The sequence below is a fragment of the Macaca nemestrina genome, chromosome 12, assembly GCF_043159975.1.
Source record: "Macaca nemestrina isolate mMacNem1 chromosome 12, mMacNem.hap1, whole genome shotgun sequence".
Classification (NCBI taxonomy): Eukaryota; Metazoa; Chordata; class Mammalia; order Primates; family Cercopithecidae; genus Macaca; species Macaca nemestrina.
This window is the reverse complement of record NC_092136.1, coordinates 125,434,002-125,455,062: the sequence shown is the minus strand read 5'-3', so window position 1 is coordinate 125,455,062 and position 21,061 is coordinate 125,434,002. Positions and strand designations below refer to the sequence as shown.

At 38.6% G+C, this 21,061-nt stretch overlaps 1 protein-coding gene across 2 annotated transcripts in view; it reads left to right on the top strand.

Annotated features, from left to right (window-relative positions):
* LOC139357618 (prostate and testis expressed protein 13-like) overlaps window positions 1–21,061 on the top strand; it is an 89,120-nt gene that overhangs the window by 2,455 nt on the left and 65,604 nt on the right. The window lies entirely within an intron of this gene.

Here is a 21,061-nt window from a genome sequence, read left to right as displayed (position 1 = left end):
GCCCTTATGGAGATTTTGGTCTGATAGGAGAAATTGACACTGATCAAATAATCACAAATTACAGTTGTCCCTCAGTGTAATCTGGGTATTGGTTTCAGGGCCCCTGCATATGCCAAAAATCCATGCATACTTAAGTCCTCAAGTTAGACCTACACACCCACTTATATGAGAAGTTGGCCCTCTGTATACTCAGGTTTCACATTTCTCAAATACTGTATTTTCCATTGCCTTTTGTTGAAAAAAATTCACATATAAGTGAACCTGTGAGTTCAAACTTGTGTTGTTCAAGGGGCAACTGTATTATAAAATTACAGTTGTGTTCAATGCTAAGGAGAGGCAAATGGTTCAATGAGAACATTTAATAATAGGGAGATTTGGCACAGTGTCACTGAACCAAGAATTGAAGGATAAGTAGGTGAAAGGACGTGGAGGGAAGTGAAGAGGGTGAAAGGAGTTTGCTAGGTAGCGGGAATAGCATACTCAAAGGTCTATGAGAATGGAAGAGTCAAGAAACATAAAGACCAGCAAAGAAAATAATGGTAGAGATGAGACTGAGAGATAGGCAAGGGTCAAGTCCTGCAGGTCCTGCAGGCCAAGGCAAGAGATTTGATAAGAGCTCTAGAAACTGAAGTGTTTTAAGCAGGGTTGGGGCTTGACTTAGTCAGATAAGGGCTATATATTCAGATTTGCATTTGAAGTTATTTGTTGGCAGCACTGAGGAGAATGGATTTGAAGAGGGGAAGATTATATGTGAAGTCCAAGTGGGAGACAGTTACATTATTCCAGGTGGAAGACTATGGTAGCTTAGGCCAGGAGGGTAATAGCCAGAGATTTCAAGAAGGCGATAGAGATAGTTAGTTGCTAAAACTCATGATGACTTGAAATGGATTGACTGGGGTTGGGATGTGAGAGAGAGGCAGGTCATGGATTATTCATAGGATTCCTGTTTGCACAACTGGATTCTGTTTTCTGAGATAGGGAATACAGGAAGAAAACCATGTTTTGAGAGACAGAGTTAGATTTTGGGCATGTAGAATTTGAGATACCCTGGGGGCCTCCAGGTGGAGATAAAAGTAGGTAGAATATAAGCTAATATTATGGTGTCATATTATCTAGGCACAAAATCTGCCTCCTCTACTCCCTGTTTGTGATGAGGACAAGTTATTAACCTACTTTGAAAAAGTAAAAAAGAATGAGGACTGAGCTTGGAGCTTAGATGAAACATATGGCCAAGTGATGTGGATGTATGACTCATTTGCATATAGGTGGATGTGGTTTAAGTAAAGGGTAAGAACAAGGTCTTCCAGGGAGAAAGTACAGAATGAAAGAAGGCAGCCTGTGTGGTACCAAGTGTGTTCACTGCCCTGTCCTGAAACTCTCATTCGTGGAACTCAGGGTACCTTGTCCTGGCTCTCCTCCCAGCTCTCTTCTGCCTCTCAACTATTGCTGTACCCCAAGTGTTGATCCTTTCTGTTTTTGTTTTTTTAAATCTTGGAGAGCTTAATGGTTTTGTTGCTTCCACTATCCATTTTATATGGAGTAATTTCAAAATCTGTATTTCTAGTCCTTACCTTTCTCCTGAGTTTCTAATATCCACCTTAGCTGTGTTCTAGCGTCTCTACATAGATGTCTTTTCATCCTCCCGAATGCAACATGTCTGAATTTTTTTTTTTTTTTTGAGACGGAGTCTCGCTCTGTCGCCCAGGCTGGAGTGCAGTGGCGCGATCTCTGCTCACTGCAAGCTCCGCCTCCTGGGTTCACGCCATTCTCCTGCTTCAGCCTGCTGAGTAGCTGGTACTACAGGTGCCTGCCACCACGCCTGGCTAATTTTTTTGTATTTTTAGTAGAGACAGGGTTTCACTGTGTTAGCAAGGATGGTCTCGATCTCCTGACCTCATGATCTGCCTGCCTCGGCCTCCCAAATATCTGAAATTTTTATTACTTAATCTTTCCCCTCTGGATTCACCGTGTGATTTCCCCTGTTTGTATCTGTGGTATTGATCACTCCCAACATTTAATCATTTTTTACTTTTTCTCATCCTCATTTTTCTAATAAACATTACATTATTAAGCTTTATTACTCTCCTTTCCATTCCCTTTTTGCTACTGATTACTATTTCAGTCCTAATTATTTCATTCTTGGATTCTTTCAGTAACACATTTAATAATATGGGAGGACATGGTTATCGAAAGATACAGTTACAGCAAATTTAGCTTCAAGTTCAAATTGGCTCTTACTTGTGATTCCAGAATCAAACAATACCTCATTTTATAAAATAGAATGAGTGTTCAGATGAAGTGAGTAGAAGAGTTTGGCTTCATAGGCAGAAAAGGGTAGAAGAAAGCAGAAATGGAACAAAAAGTAGATTGGTCGGTTCAGAATTTCTTTCCTTATAGTGTTAAAACAGGGAACATCCTCATCATGCTAGCTTAGGTAAACCGTACTCCTGATTGGTTGCTACGAATCTTCTGTTTTTGGAAAACTGGCCTGTTTCAGATGTCAGTTTGATTATGTGGCACCTATTTGAATGACTTCATTCTGGTTTGTTTGGTCTCTTGGGACCTAATGCAGGAGGCTAGTCCAAACAATGGCCTCCCATACTTTGTTTACATGGTATAGTTAAGAATATAAGCTCATATTATGGTGTCACATTATCTAGGCACAAATTCTGCCTTCTCTACTCCCTAGTTTGTGAAAAGGACAAGTTAGCCTCTCTTTGACTAAATTTTCTCACTTACAAAATGGGGATGATATGCTTGAGCGCGGGAGGTAGAGGCTGTAGTGCGCTATGATCACACCACTGCACTCTAGCCTGGGCGACATCTCACCTAGGCTAGAAATCTCACCTTTGAAATCTCCTAAATGATAAGAGTGGCTTTTGAATGCTAGGGAGATGACTGGTTGCAGGATGGGGGCTGGTCACCAGAAAGACCAAGGCATGATTAGAATTGGTTGGAACTTTCAGCCCTATGTCCCGGTCACCAGGGAGGGGAGAGAGGCTACAGACTGAGTTGATCACCAATGACCAATGTAATCAATCATGCCTATGCAATACAGTTTCCATAAAAAGTTAAAAGGATAGCTTGTGGGGAGCTTCCGAATAGTTGAACATATAGAGGTTCCTTGAGGGTGGCATGCCCAGAGAGGGCATGGAAGCTTCATACCCCCTCTCTCTCACATGCTTGCCCTAGGTACCTCTTCCAGCTCTGACCCTATTTCGAAGTAGATAGAATCACAATGGAACTAGAAGACACCCAGCTGATGTCCACTGCAGAGTTGATTGCTTGGTGTGTGGGGAAATAACTCCCATACATGTGGTGTCGCAAGTGTTGTGTTGAGTGGTATGTGAGAGTGGAGGGGAAAAAATTTCACTAACTCAATTTCTTTTATGGGGTTGTGGTGAGAATTAAATTAAAAAGTGCATGTTAGCACAGTGTCTGCCAAGTAATAATAACTAAATACATTATAGATACTGTATAGTATTGTTATTCTTCATTCTTATTCTTATTAGATGAATAGCTCCCTGCCTTCCCTTATGTCTCTTTTGGCTCAATCCATCCTACATCATTGCCAGATGAATCTTCCTAAAACTTTAATCAAGTTATTTTGCTTAAGCACTTGCAGTGATTTATGTTTGCCAGAGTAAATTCAGTTTCCCTGGGTTCCTGCACAACCTGGAGCCATCCTGCCTTTTCAGTCTTATTTCCCCTCTACTCAAGTCCTCTATTCTAGCTAGTTTTGTTTCTTCGCTGTCCTGAAAGCCACTTGGCTTATTTAACTCTGTGCCCTACACTGCCTTCTTTATCTAGATTGTCCTCTCGTCTCCTTCCGAATCCCATGGAGCTATTGAATTCTCAGCTCCAACTCACCTCTTCTACCAAGCCTAACTACCCTTCAGCCATTGGAATCTGACCATCGTTGAAATTTCTGTAGCACTTGCTTTTGTCATTTAACACCTACAACATTTAGATTGAGACTGTTATTATTCTGTTGAGTCTTTTCTTCTTGAGCTGCTCTTTCCTTTCCAATCTTACTTTCTGATATTTCATAATGTGAGACCTTCACCAGTATGTTTACTAAACACTCAAATGTCAGCTGCGATGATGATGGACAATCAAAACTGTCTCCAGACATCACCAAATGTCCAATCCACCATTGGGTCAACAATATCCAGGATTGAGAATCAACATCTAGTATTCACAACGTCTAGCATTGCTACAGGATGATGATGATGAAGAGATGATGTACATTTCCACTGATAGTCATACAGGGCCTTCTGTGTTTATGTCTCTTTCCAGCAATCACAAAGGCAGTGTGTTATACAGGAAGCAGCAACAAAGGAACAGGAATCAGGAGACTAGAGTTCTGGTCTCAGTAATTTGCTTTAATAATTTGGATAAGTTAGTCTGTGTTTCAGCTATTTCACCTACAAAATCAATAGTTAAATGAGATATTGTTAATTGCTTTCTATTCTAAAATTCTTTTCTTCTTAAATCTATTGTTTAACGGCAACTCAAGTTTGTTATTCTCAATTATTCTTATTTACATATTAAGCATTTTTACTTATATTTTGCCTTACTGTTATTACTTTTCCAAGTATATGTGTCTTATTCTCTCAAGAATATCAAGCTTTTTGGGGCAGCATATGTGTTATATTTGTTGTTATTCATAACATCTAGTATTGCTACATGTACAATGAAAATAAAGTTTGGTTGAATTAATTTTGATTTATTTTCATTTTTGGTAATTTTAGCCTTTATCCCTCAGGAGAAAAACATTTAGTTACTTCCTTTCACTTAGTAATTTATTTCACTTAGTTCCTGTCCTGAAATTACTAATAATCAATGAGATTCCTCATTTGGGAGGGATAGAGTGAAAGATATTAATGTTGTAAATCAGGGTTTCTCAACCTCAGCACTATTGACATTTTTGTCTTGACACTTCTTCGTTATGGGGGCTGTTCTGTGCATTTTGGGATGTTTGGCAGCATTCCTGGCCTCTACCCCCTAGATTCAGCAGCACTCTTTCCATTGTGACCATCAGAAATGTCTCCTGACATCACCAAAAGTCTACCGTGGGAGTTAACAACATCCAGGATTGAGAATCAACTATTCTAAATAAAAGGAAGACTAGATGCGCCAGACTGTGAATGAGGTTTTCTTGTATTTCTTCTTCTTCTTTTTTTAAAATTTTACTTTAAGTTCAGGGATACATGTGCAGAACATGCAGGTTTGTTACATAGGTATACATGTACCATGGTGGTTTGCTGCACCCATCAACCATCATCTAGGTTTTAAGCCCCGCGTGTATTAGTTATTCGTCCTAATGCTCTCCTTCCCCTTGCTCCCCGCCCCCTGACAGGCCCCAGTGTGTGATGTTCCCCTCCCTGTGTCCATGTGTTCTCATTGTTCAACTACCACTTATGAGTGAGAACATGCAGTGTTTGGTTTTCTGTCCCTGTGTTAGTTTGCTGAGAATGATGGTTTCCAGCCTCATCCATGTCTCTGCAAAGGACATGAACTCATGAATGAGGTTTTCTTTACATCCTATTTCTTTGTATCTGGCTTACTTCTTAAATTTTTAGAAATAAGAGATCCTCTGTCACTTTACCCAATTATCTCCACTGGTAACATCTTGCAAAACCATGCTACAATATCACACAAGGATATTAACATTGATAAGGTCAAGATAAAGAACAAAGTTCCCTCATGTTGCCATTTTATATCTACACCCAATATCTTTCCACCCTGACTTCCTATTTAAATGGAATCATACAGTATAGAACTTTTGGGATTTGTTTTCACTCAAAAAATTATCTGGAGATTCATCCAGGTTGTTCTTTTCCACTGTTGAGCAGTATTCCATGGCATGGATGTATCACAGTTTGTTTAAACATTTACCCGCTGGGGGACATCTGGATTATTTCCACTTTTTTTTTTTTTTGCAATTGTAAACAGTGTTACTATAAACATTCACATACAGATTTTTGTGTGAATATGTTTTCATCTCTCTCGAATAAATGCCCAAGAGTACAATTGCCTGGCTATATGGTAGTTGCATGTTTAGTTTTAAAAGAAACTGCCAAACTAATTTATTTTCCATGTACATTTTACATTCCCATCAGTGGTGTATGAATGATCCAGTTTTTGTGCATCCTCGTCAGCATTTGATACTGTCAGCTTTTAATTTCAGCCACTCCCTAGGTATGTAGTAACATTTCATTGTGGTTTTAATTTATGTTAAATTCATTGTAGCTAATAATGTTGAAAATCTCATGCATTCATCATTTGAATATTCTCTTTAGTGAACCGTTTCATGTCTTTTGCCCATTTTCTAATTTTATTTATGTTTTTAGTGTTGAATTTTGAGAGTTCTTTATATGTTCTAGATACTAGTCTTTTGCCAAACAGGTGGTATGAAAATACTTTCTCCTGATCTATAGGTTGTATTTTTATGCCCTTAGTAGGGCCTTTCACCAAGCAAAACTTTTAAATTTTATTAAGTCCAACTAATTAATTTTTCCTTTTATGGATCATACATTTAGTGGTAAGTCTAAGAACTCTTTACTTAGCTCTAAATCCCCAAAATTTTCTCATTTTTTTCTAAAAGTTTTATGTAGTTTTACATTTTATATATTTAAGTCTGTGATCCATTCTGAGTTAATTTTTGTATAAGGTGGATATGGTTTGGATGTGGTTTGTTTGTCTCCACCAAAACTCATGTTGAAATTTGATCCTCTATGTGGTGATGTTGGGCTGTGGGACCTAGTGGGAAGTGTTTGGGTTTTGGGGGTGGATCCCTCATGAAATGGCTTTGCATTCTCACTCTGGCAACACTGGATTAGTTCTCACAAGAATGGATTAGTTCCCATAAGAGTGGTTGTTCTAAAGCCTGGATGCTCTTCAGGTTTTCTCTCTTTGTACCTGTTCTCTTCTCATTTGACCTTTTCTGCCATGTTATGACACCTTCACCAGAAGCCAGGGTGGCCATGTCCTTGAACTTCCAAGCCTGCAGAACCTTGAGCTAAATAAACCTCTTTTCTTTCTAAATTACCCAATCTCAGGTATTTAGAGAATGGTTTACCCTTAGAGAATGGTTCTGGTTAACTTCTGGACTTAAAATCTCCTTGCTAATTAAGTACTGTTTTAACTGGGGGCAGAATGGGTGCCTTAAAAGAACTTAGGGACCTAATGGTGGTTTTCCTACTGATGGGGCAGTATCAGAACTAAAATTTGGCTTTGGAGGACATTTTACTTCTAATTGTTGAAGGTGGAGTTTTCCCATTCACAGAAGTGGCATAAAGCCTGGTCTCTAGTATAGGGGTGCAAAAAGGGAGGAGAATTGGGAGGCTAGAGTGTTGTAGCAATGGATCGACAAGGTGCCTCATGGAGAGGCTTCCTGTTCCACTAGGTGGCGCTATTGACCTAGAAACACCACGTGTTTCCCAGAGGGAGGGTAGAGAAATGATTATTGAGAAAGGCTTTTTGCTCCTAGAAAATGACAGAAAACAGCATTCCCTTGTGCTATATTCCCATATATTACTATGGCATTCCCTAATCTTTCCTAACAGGACTACTGCCCTGTTTTCAAAGGGAATGCTTCCAGTTTTTGCCCATTCAGTATGTATTGGCTGTGGGTTTGTCATAAATAGCTCTTATTATTTTGAAATACATCCCATCAATACCTAGTTTATTGAGAGTTTTTAGCATGAAGGGCTGTAAAATTTTGTCAAAGGCCTTTTCTGCATCTATTGAGATAATCATGTGGTTTTTGTCTTTGGTGCTGTTTATGTGATGGATTACATTTATTGATATGTGTATATTGAACCAGCCTTGCATCCCAGGGATGAAGCCAACTTGATCGTGGTGGATAAGCTTTTTGATGTGCTGCTGGATTTGGTTTGCCAGTATTTTATTGAGGATTCTGCATCGATGTTCATCAGGGATATTGGTCTAAAATTCTCTTTTTTTGTTGTGTCTCTACCAGGCTTTGGTATCAGGAAGATGCTGGCCTCATAAAATGAGTTAGGGAGGATTCCCTCTTTTTCTATTGATTGGAATAGTTTCAGAAGGAATGGTACCAGCTCCTCTTTGTACCTCTGGTAGAATTTGGCTATGAATCCATCAGGTCCTGGACTTTTTTTGGTTGGTAGGCTATTAATTATTGCCTCAATTTCAGAGCCTGTTATTGGTCTATTCAGGGATTCAACTTCTTCCTGGTGTAGTCTTGGGAGAGTGTAAGTGTCCAGGAAATTATCCATTTCTTCTAGGTTTTCTAGTTTATTTGCGTAGAGGTATTTATAGTATTCTCTGATGGTAGTTTGTATTTCTGTGGGGTTGGTGGTGATATCCCCTTTATCATTTTTTATTGCGTCTATTTGATTCTTCTCTCTTTTCTTCTTTACTAGTCTTGCTAGTGGTCTATCAATTTTGTTGATCATTTCAAAAAACCAGCTCCTGGACTCATTGATTTTTTTTAAGGGGTTTTTGTGTCTCTATCTCCTTCAGTTCTGCTCTGATCTTAGTTATTTCTTGCCTTCTGCTAGCTTTTGAATGTGTTTGCTCTTGTTTCTCTAGTTCTTTTAATTGTGATGTTATGGTGTCAATTTTAGATCTTTCCTGCTTTCTCTTGTGGGCATTTAGTGTTATAAATTTCCCTGTACACACTGCCTTAAATGTGTCCCAGAGATTCTGGTATGTTGTGTCTTTGTTCTCATTGGTTTCAAAGAACATCTTTATTTCTGCCTTCATTTTTTTATGTACCCAGTAGTCATTCAGGAGCAGGTTGTTCAGTTTCCATATAGTTGAGCGGTTTTGAGTGAGTTTCTTAATCCCGAGTTCTAGTTTGATTGCACTGTTCTCTGAGAGACAGTTTGTTATAATTTCTGTTCTTTTACATTTGCTGAGGAGTGCTTTACTTCCAACTATGTGGTCAATTTTGGAATAAGTGCCATGTGGTGCTGAGAAGAATGTATATTCTGTTGATTTAGGGTAGAGAGTTCGGTAGATGTCTATTAAGTCTGCTTGGTGCAGAGCTGAGTTCAATTCCTAGATATCCTTGTTAACTTTCTATCTCATTGATCTGTCTAATGTTGACAGTGGGGTGTTAAAGTCTCCCATTATTATTGTGTGGGAGTCTAAGCCTCTTTGTAGGTCTCTAAGGACTTGCTTTATGAATCTGGGTGCTCCTGTGTTGGGTACATATATATTTAGGATAGTTAGCTCTTCCTGTTGAATTGATCCCTTTACCATTATGTAATGTCCTTCTTTATCTCTTTTGATCTTTGTTGGTTTAAAGTCTGTTTTATCAGAGACTAGGATTGCAGCCCCTGCTTTTTTTTTTGTTTTCCATTTGCTTGGTAGATCTTCCTCTATCCCTTTATTTTGAGCCTCTGTGTGTCTCTGCACATGAGATGGGTCTCCTGAATACAGCACATTGATGGATCTTGACCCTTTATCCAATTTGTCAGTCTGTGTCTTTTAATTGGAGCATTTAGCCCATTTACATTTAAGGTTAATATTGTTATGTGTGAATTTGGTCCTGTTATTATGATGTTAGCTGGTTCTTTTGCTCGTTAGTTGATGCAGTGTCTTCCTAGCATCCATGGTCTTTACAATTTGGCATGTTTTTGCAGTGGTTGGTAAGGTTGTTCCTTTCCATGTTTAGTGCTTCCTTCAGGAGCTCTTGTAAGGCAGGCCTGGTGGTGACAAAATCTCTCGGCGTTTGCTTGTCTGTAAAGGATTGTATTTCTCCTTCACTTATGAAACTTAGTTTGGCTGGATATGAAATTTTGGGTTGAAAATTCTTTTCTTTAAGAATGTGTTGAGCCAGACAGGGTGTTTCACGCCTGTAATCCCAGCACTTTGGGAGACCGAGGTGGGGGATCATGAGGTCAGGTCATCAATACCATGGTGAAACCCCGTCTCTACTAAAAATACAAAAAAATTAGCCAGGCGCGGTGGCAGGTCCCTGTAGTCCTACCTACTTGGGAGGCTGAGGCAGGAGAATGGCATGAACCCGGGAGGCGGAGCTTGCAGTGAGCCGAGATTGCACCACTGCACTCCAGTCTGGGTGACAGAGTGAGACTGCATCCCAAAAAGAAAAATAATAAAATAAAATAAAGAATGTTGAATATTGGCCCCCACTCTCTTCTGGCTTGTAGAATTTCTGCCAAGAGATCTGCTGTTAGTCTGATGGGCTTCCCTTTGTGGGTAACCCGGCCTTTCTCTCTGGCTGCCCTTAACATTTTTTTCCTTCATTTCAACTTTGGTGAATCTGACAATTATGTGTCTTGGAGTTGCTCTTCTCGAGGAGTATCTTTGTGGCATTCTCTGTATTTCCTGTATTTGAATATTGGCCTGCCTTGCTAGGTTGGGGAATTCTCCTGGATAATATCCTGAAGAGTGTTTTCCAACTTGGTTCCATTCTCCCCATCACTTTCAGGTATACCAATCAGATGTAGATTTGGTGTTTTCACATAGTCCCATATTTCTTGGAGCCTTTGTTCGTTTCTTTTTAATCTTTTTTCTCTAAACTTCTTTTCTCATTTCATTTCATTCATTTGATCTTCAATCACTGATACCCTTTCTTTCACTTGATCGAATTGGCTACTGAAGCTTGTGCATGTGTCACGTAGTTCTCATGCCATGGTTTTCAGCTCCATCAGGTCATTTATGGTCTCTTCTACCCTGTTTATTCTAGTTAGCCATTCGTACAATCTTTTTTCAAGGTTTTTAGCTTCTTTGCCATGGGTTCAAACATCCTCCTTTAGCTCAGAGAAGTTTGTTATTACCGATCATTTGAAGCCTTCTTCTCTCAACTCGTCAAAGTCATTCTCCATCCAGCTTTGTTCTGTTGCTGGTGAGGAGCTGTGTTCCTTTGGAGGAGAAGAGGCGCTCTGATTTTTAGAATTTTCAGCTTTTCTGCTCTGGTTTCTCCCCATCTTTGTGGTTTTATCTACCTTGTTCTTTGATGATGGTGACGTACAGATGGGGTTTTGGTGTGGATGTCCTTTCTGTTTGTTAGTTTTCCTTCTAACACTCAGGACCCTCAGCTGCTGGTCTGTTGGAGTTTGCTGGAGGTCCACTCCAGACCCTGTTTGCCTGGGTATCACCAGTGGAGGCTGCAGAATAGCAGATATTGCGGAACAGCAAATGCTGCTGCCTGATCGTTTCTTTGGAAGCTTCTTCTCAGAGGGGCACCCAGCCGTATGAGATGTCAGTCTGCCCCTACTGGGTGGTGCCTCCCAGTTAGGCTACTCAGGGATCAGGGACCCACTTGAGGAGGCAGTCTGTCCGTTCTCAGGTCTCAAACTCCATGCTGGGAGAACCACTACTCTCTTCAAAGCTGTCAGACAGGGACGTTTAAGTCTGCAGAAGTTTCTGCTGCCTTTTGTTCAGCTATACCCTGCCCCCGGAGGTGGAGTCTGCAGAGGCAGGCAGGCCTCCTTGAGCTGCGGTGGGCTCCACCCAGTTCAAGCTTCCTGGATGCTTCGTTTACCTACTCAAACCTCAGCAGTGGTGAGCGCCCCTCTCCCAGCCTCGCTGCCACCTTGCAGTTCGATCTCAGACTGCTGTGCTAGCAGTGAGCTAGGGTTTGTGGGTGGGGGCCCTCCAAGTCAGGTGAGGGATATAATCTGGTGTGCCATTTGCTAAGACCATTGGAAAAATGCAGTATTAGGGTGTGAGTGACCCAATTTTCCAGGTACCATCTGTCATGGCTTCCCTTGGCTAGGAAAGGGAATTCCCTGAACTCTTGTGCTTCCCAGGTGAGGTGATGCCCTGCCCTGCTTTGGCTCACGCTCTGTGGTCTACACCCACAGTCCTGCACTCACTGTTGGAAAAGCCCCAGTGAGATGAATCCGGTTCCTCAGTTGGAAATGCAGAAATCACCCATCTTCTGCATTGCTCACACTGGGAGCTGTAGACTGGAGCTGTTCCTATCTGGCCATCTTGGAACCTCCTCCTAATGATGGTGAATAAATCTTTTAATGTTTTCTTGAATTCAGTTTGCTAATATTTGGTTGAGAATTTTTGCATATGCATTCATCAGGGATATTGTCTGTCCTTTTCCTTTCTCCTACTGTTCTTGTCTGGATTTTGTATCAGGGTAATGCTGGCCTCGTTAAGTGAATTTGGAAGTTTTCTCTCTGCTTTGATTTTTTGGATGAGTTTGAGAAGACGTTAGTTCTGATGTTAGTTCTTCTTTAAATATTTGGAAAAAATTCAGTGGTAAAACTCTCTGGTCTTGAAAATTTTTTTTAATGAAATGTTTTTATTATTACTAATTTGATCTTCTTAGCCATTATTTATCTGTTCACATTTTCTATTTTTTCTTGACTTGGTCTTGGTAGGTTGTATTTGTCTAGGAATTTGTTCATTTCTTCTAGATTATCCCATTTGTTGGCATATGTTTGTTCATAGTAGTTTCTTATGATTTTTAGTATTTCTGTAACATTGGTTACAATGTCTTTTTCATTTCTTATCTTATGTAATTGAATTTTTCTTTTTTTCCAGGTTAGTCTAGTGATTTCCTTAGTCTGCTGAAATTATGTATCTTTTTAAAAAACCATCTCTTAGGCCAGGCACAGTGGCTCACGCCTGTAATCCCAGCACTTTGGGAGGCTGAGGCAGGCAGATCATGAGGTCAGGAGATCAAGACCATCCTGGCTAACACGGTGAAACCCTGTCTCTATTAAAAATACAGAAAGTTAGCCAGGTGTGGTGGCATGTGCCTGTAGTCCCAGCTACTCAGGAGGCTGATGCAGGAGAATCACTTGAACCCAGGAGGCGGAAGTTGCAGTGAGCAGAGATCGCACACTGCACTCCAGCCCGGGCGACAGAACGAGACTCCATCTCAAAAAACAAAAACCAAAAAACCATCTCTTAGTCTTGTGTGTTGTTTTCTATTGTTTCTATAGTCTCTACTTCATTTATTTTTGCTTTGATCTTTGTTATATTCTTCCTTACACTAACTTTAGGCTTACTTCTTTCTCTAGTTCCTTGAGGTGTAATATTTGGTTGTTTATCTGGATTATTCTTAAATGCAAGCATTTACCATTATATACATTATATATGTTTTTCGTAAGACTGTTTCTGCTGAATCCCATAAGCTTTGATACATTGTGTTTCCATTTTTGTGTTGAGGTATTTTTTTTACTCTTTTTTTTTTTAATTTCTTTTGAGATCCTTTAGTTGTTTAGGAGCATGTTGTTTAATTTCCACATAGTTGTGTTTCAATATTTCTTCCGTGATTGATTTCTATTTTATTGTTGCTGTGATCTGAAAAGATGCTTGGTGTTTCAATTCTCTTAAATTTGGTAAAGTTTGTTTTGTGGACTAACATCATACTGAAGAATTTTCCGTGAATGCTTGAGAAGAATGTGTATTCTGATGCTATTGGGTGGAATGTTCTGTATGTCTGTTAGGCCCATTTAGTCTAAAGTGTAATTCAAGTCCATTGTTTCATTATTGCTTTTCTGTCTAAATGATCTGTTCACTGTTGAAAATGCAATACTAGTATAGTATTGCCGTCAATCTCTCCCTTCAGATCATTTAATAATTGCTTTATGTATTTAGGTGCTCAGATGTTGGGTTTGTATATATTTACAACTTATATATACTCTTGGTGAATGAATTCATTTATCATTATGTAATGATCTCTGTCTTTTTAACTAATTAATTAATTCGTATTACCAGATAAGGAGAGTATCTTTTTTAAAAACTAGTTTTTGACTTAATGTTTATTCTGTCTACATATAGCTATCTTTACTCTCTTTCATTTTCATTTTGTGTGGAATACCTTTTTCCATTCGTTCTCTTTCAATCTATGTACATCCATACTAGCACTGTGAATCTCTTACAAGCATATAGTTGAATCTTGTTTTTTCAATCTATTCAGCCTCTGTATGCCTTTTTATTGGATAATTTAATCCATTTACATTCAAGGTAATTATTGACAGTTAACAAATTGCTACTATCATTTTAGTATTGTTTTCTGATTGTTTTGTAGGTCCTTTGGTTCTTTCTTCTTTTCTTGCTGTCTTCCTTTGTGGTTTGATGGTTTTCTGTTGTGGTATGCTTTGAATACTTTCTTTTTATATGTCATGCAACTATTACAGTTTTTTGCTTTGTGATTACCCATGAGGCCTACACAAAATATCTTATCCTTATATCAAGGCAGCCTTAGGGTAATAACAACTTAACTTTAATCACATGCAAAATCTCTACATTTTCATTCCATTCACGTACCTTTTATGATTTTGATATCAAAATTTACTTATTTTGGTAACTTTTGTCCCTTATAATTTTTTTGTAGGTACAATTATTTTTAATAGTTTTGTCTCTTAACTTTCATGGTAGGAATTACTTTACACATCTCTTTTATAATGTGACAGAATTCTGAGTATGACTCTATTACTTATAGCAACTGGGTCTTTTTTTTGTTTTTAGTTAGTGGTTGTTCATTTTAGCTTAAAGAACTCCCATTAGTAATTCCTATAAAGTAAGCCTAGTGGTGAAGAATTCTCTCAGTTTTTGTTTATCTGGGGAAGTTTTAATTTTTCCCTTATTTTTGAAGGACAGATTTGTCAGGCAAAGTATTCTTGATTAGCAGACTTTTTCCTTCAGCACTTTGAATGCATCACTCTACTCTTTTCCATCCTGCAGGGTTTCTGCTGAGAAATATACTGAAATCCATATTGGGGCACTCTTGAATGTAGTATGTCTCCCATCTGTTACTGCTTTAAGTATTCTTTCTTTTCCTTTAAGTTTTGATAATTTGATTATGATATGTCTTTTTTTTTTTTTTTTTTTTTTTTTGAGACGGAGTCTCACGCTGTTGCCCAGGCTGGAGTGCAGTGGCGCGATCTCGGCTCACTGCAAGCTCCGCCTCCCGGGTTCCCGCCATTCTCCTGCCTCAGCCTCCTGAGTAGCTGGGACTACAGGCGCCCGCCACCGCGCCCGGCTAATTTTTTGTATTTTTAGTAGAGACGGGGTTTCACTGTGGTCTCGATCTCCTGACCTTGTGATCCGCCCGCCTCGGCCTCCCAAAGTGCTGGGATTACAGGCTTGAGCCACCGCGCCCGGCCGATATGTCTTATTATAATACTCCTCTTTGGGTAGAATTTGATGGTGATCTCCAAGTTTCCTGTACCCAAATGATATCCCCTTTCATCAGATTTGGAAAACTTTCATCCATTATTTTCTTAAATATGCTTTGTAAATTTTTTCTCCCTTCTTCCTTCAGGAACTCTTATTACATCAAGATTTGTTAAGTTTATGGTGTCCCATAATTTCCACTGGTCTGCTTCTCTCTCTCTCTCTCTTTCTTTCTTTCTTTCTTTCTTTCTTTCTTTCTTTCTTTCTTTCTTTCTTTCTTTCTTTCTTTCTTTCTTTCTTTCCTTTCTTTCTTTGTTTTCCCATTTCCTTTTTTGGTTGGATAATTTCAAATGTTCTCTTGTCAGGCTCACCAATCCTTTTTTTTGAGATAAAATCTCACTGTGCCTCCCAGGTTCAAGTGCAGTGGTGTGATCTTGGCTCACTGCAACCTCCGCTTCCTGAGTTCAAGCCATTCTCCCACCTCAGCGTCCCAAATAGCCGAGACTACGGGCTCCCACCACCATGCCCAGCTAATTTTTGTATTTTTAGTTAGCATTACCCAACCAGACAAAGACACATCAAAAACAGAAAACTCCTGGGCAACATCTCTGTTGAATAATGATGGAAAAATCTCCAACAAAATACTAGCAAACTGAATTCACCAACACATTAGAAATATCACTGATCATAACCAAGTGAGATTTATCCCTGGGATGCAAGGATAATTCAACATACATAAATCAATCAATGTGGTACATCACATCAACAGTATGAAGGACAAAAACCAGATGATATTTCAATTGATGCTGAAAACGCGTTTGATAAAATTCAACATCCTTTCATGACAAAACCCTAAAAAAACTGGGTGTCTAAGGAACACACCTCAACATAATAAAAGCTGTGTATGACAGACCCATAGCTAATATCATATTGAACGGGAAAAACTGAAAGCCTTTCCTCTAAGTACAGAAACATGACAAAGATGCTCACTTTCACCACCATAATTCAACATAGTACTGGAAGTCCTAACTAGAGCAATCAGACAAGAGAAAGAAATAAAGGACATCCAAACTGGAAAGGAAGAAGTCAAATTATCTTTGTAGATGATACAATCCTATATTTGGAAAACCTAAAGACTCCATCAAAAACCTGTTAGGACTGATAAAAAAATTCTGTGAAGTTACAGGATAAAAAAATCAACACACAATGATCAGTAGCATTGCTATATGCCAACAATGAACAATCTGAAAAAGAAACCAAGAAAGAAATAATATTTACAATAGTCACAGAAAAAATTAAATACCTAGGAATTAGCAAAAGAAGTGAAAGATTTCTACAATAAAAGCTATAAAACACCAATGAAAGAAATTGAAGAAGACACCAAAAACCAGAAATATATTTCATGTTCATGGATTGCAGGAATCAATATTTTTAAAATGTCCATACTACCAAAACAATCTAAAGATTCAATGCAATTTGTATCAAAATATCAACGATGTTCTTCATGGAAATAAAAAAAAATCCTAAAATTTATACAGAGCGACAAAAGATCCAGAATATCCAAAGCTATCATGAACAAAAAGAACAAAACTGGAGCAATCACATTAACTGACTTCAAATTATACTATAGAGCTATAGTCACCAAAACAGCAAGGTACTGGTATAAAAACAGACACATAGACCAATGGAACAGAACAGAGAACCCAGAAACAAATCCACACACCTACAGCAACCTCATTATTAATAAAGGTGTCAAGAACCATACACTGGGGAAAAGACAGTCTTTCAATACATGGTCTTGTGGAAACTGGATATCCATATGCAGAAAAATGAAAGTAGACCCCCATCTCTTGCCATATACAAAAATCAAATCAAAATTGATTACAGACTTAAATCGAATACCTGAAACTGTAAAACTGCTACAAGAAAACATTGGGGAAACTCTCCAGGACATCGTATTGAGGAAATATTTCTGAGTAATACCCCACAAGCATAGGCAATCCAAACAGACAAACAAACAAAAAATGGAGAAATGGGATTATATCAAGTTAAAAATCTTCTGCACAGCAAAGGACACAATCAGCAAAGTGAAGAGACAATCCACAGAATGGGAGAAAATATTTGCAAACTACCCGTCTGACAAGGGATTAATAACCAGAATATACAAAGAGGTCAAACGACTTTAAAGGAAAAACACAATAATATAAAAATGGATAAAACATCTGAATAGCCATTTCTCAAAAATAAGACATGCAAATGGGAAACAGACATATGAAAGGTGCACAACATCATTGATCACCAGAAAAATACAAATCAAAACTACAATGAGATATCATCCCATTCTGTTGAAACAACTTTTACCCAAAAGTTAGACAATATCAAATGCTGGTGAGGATATTAGGAAAAGGGAACCCTTGTACACTGTTCGTGGGAATGTACAACCACTATGGAGTTTGGTGGTTCCTCAAAAAACTAAAAGTAGAGCTACTATATGATCCATTTTACCTTCGTACCTATGTTCATCAATTGTTGATTATTCTCAACTAATCATAAAGACATCAGAACATTATATTTATTATTCAGCACATAAGAATAATAGGAACTGCCTTAAGTCTTCCAATCCAAGCAGAACTGGGTCGACTCCTAGGAATATATCCAAAAGAAAGGAAATCAGTATATTGAATAGATATCTGCACTCTCGAGTTTATTGAAGCACCATTCACAATAGCCAAGATTTGGAAGCTACCTAAGTGTCCATCGACAGATGAACGGGTAAAGAAAATGTGATGCCTATACACAATGGAGTACTATTCAGTCATACAAAGAATGAGATCCTGTCACTTGCAACAACATGGGTAGAAGTGGAGGTCATTATGTTAAGTGAAATAAGCCACGGGCATGGAAAGACAAACTTCACATATTCTCATTTGTTTGTGGAAACTAAAAATTAAAACAATCGAACTCATGGAGACAGAGAGTAGAAGGATGGTTACTAGAGGCTGGGAAGGGTGGTGGGGCAGGAGGTGGGTGTGGAGGAAGTGAAGATAGTTAATGGTACAAAAAATAGAAAGAAGGAATAAGACCCACTATTTGATAGCATATCAGGATGAATATAGAAAAAAATAATGTGGCTGGGTGTGGTGGCTCATGCCTGTAATCCCAGCACTTTGGGAGGCCAAGGTGGGTGGATCACGTGAAGTCAGGAGTTCGAGACCAGCCTGGCCAACGTGGTGAAACCCTGTCTCTACTAAAAGTATGAAAAAAAAAAAAAAAAAAAAAAAGGCCAGGCATGGTGGTGGAAACTTGAAATCCCAGCTACTCGGGAGGCTGAGGGAGGAGAATTACTTGAACAGAGAGGCGGAGGCTGCAGTGAGCTGAGATTGCGCCACTGCACTCCATCCTGGGTGACAGAGCGAGACTCCATCTAAAAAAAATTAATTTTATGTTTAAAAATAGCCAAAACAGTGTAATTGGATTGTTTGCAACACAAAGGGTAACTGCTTAAGGTGATGGATATTACATTTAACCTGATGTGATTATTGTAAATTGCATATCTGCATCAAAATGTCTCAGGTACCCCATAAATATATACACCTACTATGTACTCCCCAAAATAAAAATAACAAGAAAATGAAGTAAGTGAAATTGAACGGGTGCATAGAGTGCAAAACAGGAAACATGAGGCAGAACCTACACTTACAGTTTGGTGAGATTAAAGAGCATGTGATGAAGGGAAAATTTTAGTTGCTTTCAGAGACAGGGAATAGGCATTTAAATAGAAACACAAATCAGATTCAATTCAGAATTCTCAACAGCAACACTCGATACAAAAATACTACAATATAATTTTTCAGCATAATGAAGGAAAATAACTTTGAAAATACACAAATCCTAAGGAAAGGTGACTTTTTTCAATGATTCTAGAAAAGAAAAAGAAATTGTGTTCTGATTAAATAATTTGCAGATGATATAGCATTTATATGGGATAATAAGGGGAATCCATATAGAAAGGTTGCTGGTTGTGATGGTTAATACTGAGTATCAACTTGATTGGATTGAAGGATGCAAAGTATTGATCCTGGTTGTGTCTGGGGGTGTTGCCAAAAGAGATTAACATTTGAGTCAGTGGATTGGGAATGGCAGACCCACCCTTATTCTGGGAAGGCACCATCTAATCAGCTGCCAGCACAGCTAGAATGTAAAGCAGGCAGAAAAATGTGAAAAGAGTAGACTGGGTTAGCCTCCCAGCCTCCATCTTTCTCCTGTGCTGGATGCTTCCTGCCCTCACACATCAGACTCCAAGTTCTTCAGTTTTGGGACTCAGACTGGCTCTCCTTGCTCCTCAGCTTGCAGACAGCCTATTGTGGGACTTTGTGATCCTGTGAGTTAATACTTAAAAAACTCCCATATAGATATCTACACACACACACACACACACACACACACACACACACACACACACACATATATATACATATATATGGGAGTTTTTAAAGTATATATATATATATAGTTCTGTCCCTCTGGAGAACCCTGACAAATACATTAGGTATAAAATCAGCTTACAATATTTTTTGAAATTTTATTTTATTTTTATTTTAAATGCTGGGATACATGTGCAGGACGTGCAGGTGTTTTACACAGGTAAACACCTGCCATGGTGGTTTGCCGCACCTACCAACCCATCACCTAGGCTTAAGCCCAGCATGCATTAGGCATTTTTCCTAATGATCTCCCTCCCCCTGTCCCCCAACCCCTGACAGGCACCAGTGTGTGTTCCCCTGGGTAAATAATGAAATTAAGGCAGAAATCAAGAAGTTCTTTGAAACTAACGAGAAAAAAGACACAATGTACCAGAACCTCTGGGACACAGCTAAAGCAGTGTTATGGGGGGAATTTATAGCACTAAATGCTGACATCAAAAAGATAGAAAGATCTCAAATCAATATCTTAACATAACAACTAAAAAAACTAGAGGACCAAGAGCAAACAAACCCCAAAGCTAGCAGAAGACAAGAAATAACCAAGCTTAGAGTAGAATTTAAGAAGAGACACAAAAAATTTCAAAAGTAAATGAGTCCAGGAGTTGGTTTTGCAAAAAAAAAAATAAGAATGATAAAATAGACCAATCGCTAGACTAATAAGAAAAGACAGAACAATCAAATAGACACAATAAAAAATATTAAAGGGAATATCACCACTGACCCCACAGAAATATAAACAACCATTAGAGAATAGTATAAACACCTCTATGCAAAAAACACTAGAAAATCGAGAAGAAATGCATAAATTCCTGGATACATACACTCTCTCAAGACTTGAACCAGGAAGAAGCTGAATCCCTGAATAGACGAACCACAAGTTCTGAAATTGAGGCAGTAATTAATAGACTGCCAACCAAAAAAAAGCCCAGGACCAGATAGATTTACAGCTGAATTCTACCAGAAGTAAAAAGAGGATCTGATACCACTTCTTCTGAAACTATTCCAAACAATTAAAAAGGAGCCAGTCCTCCTTAACTCATTTTATGAGCCAGCACCATCCTGATACCAAAACTTGGCAGAGATACAACAAAAAAAGAAAACTTTAGGCCAATATCCCTGGTAAACATTGATACAAAAATCCTCACATAATGGCAAACTTAATCCAGCAGCACATCAAAAAGCTTATCCACAATGATCAAGTAGGTTTTATTCCCGGGATGCAATGCTGGTTCAACATACACAAATAAATAAAAGTAATTCACATAAACAGAACTAAAGACAAAAACCACGTGATTATCTCAGTAGATGCAGAAAAGGCCTTCAATAAAACTCAACATCTCTTCGTGTTAAAAAATCTCAGTAAACTAGGTATTGAAGGAACATACCTCAAAATAATAAAATCCATTTATGACAAACTCACAGCCAATATCATACTGAATGGGCAAGAGCTGGAAGCATTCCCCTTGAAAACTGGCAAA